A 632-nucleotide genomic window follows, 5' to 3' on the forward strand; every position below is an offset into this window, starting at 1 on the left:
TTCACATAGCAGGTGACCGTCATTGCACTCTCTGAATAGCTTTCACTGTTTTAAGATTAAAAGCACAAAATGACAGACAGCAGGTTCCTGATGGAAAATGTTAAACGTGATGTACAGATAAGCCACTGAGTAATCTCTGGCATTTTTTAATGAATTGGTTTCTAATACAACACCGTATGACAGCATTTAGTTAATAACATATAATAATACCAGTAGGCCTACATGTTATATTTCAGTTATCTCAAAGAGAGATGAATAGCTGTACCCTGAATTGAAACTGTGTGCTGTCTACACACTTCATGTGCTGTGTTATACTCTCAGTGCGTCATACAGAATAAGTTATATGTAAAGTTTAATTTAGACACAGCACCCCCACTGTTACAGAAAGAAAAACATGCAGATTAAATTACTGCAATGATGTATGAGAGCGAGCAATTGATCCTAAAACAGTTTGCAGTACGTATCTCTAACCAATTAAACTGAACAGAGGGAAAATAATAACAAGACATGACTCACATCTGGCCTGCCTTACAGTACACGTTTCCTTGTGCTTTTTACCAGATCTTTGACACTGCAGGAGCAACACATCACCTCTGGGAGAGGGCGGTATTTTGTCAGGAAGACGGAGTTGC

This window comes from Sprattus sprattus (assembly GCF_963457725.1).
Source record: "Sprattus sprattus genome assembly, chromosome: 2".
Classification (NCBI taxonomy): domain Eukaryota; kingdom Metazoa; phylum Chordata; class Actinopteri; order Clupeiformes; family Clupeidae; genus Sprattus; species Sprattus sprattus.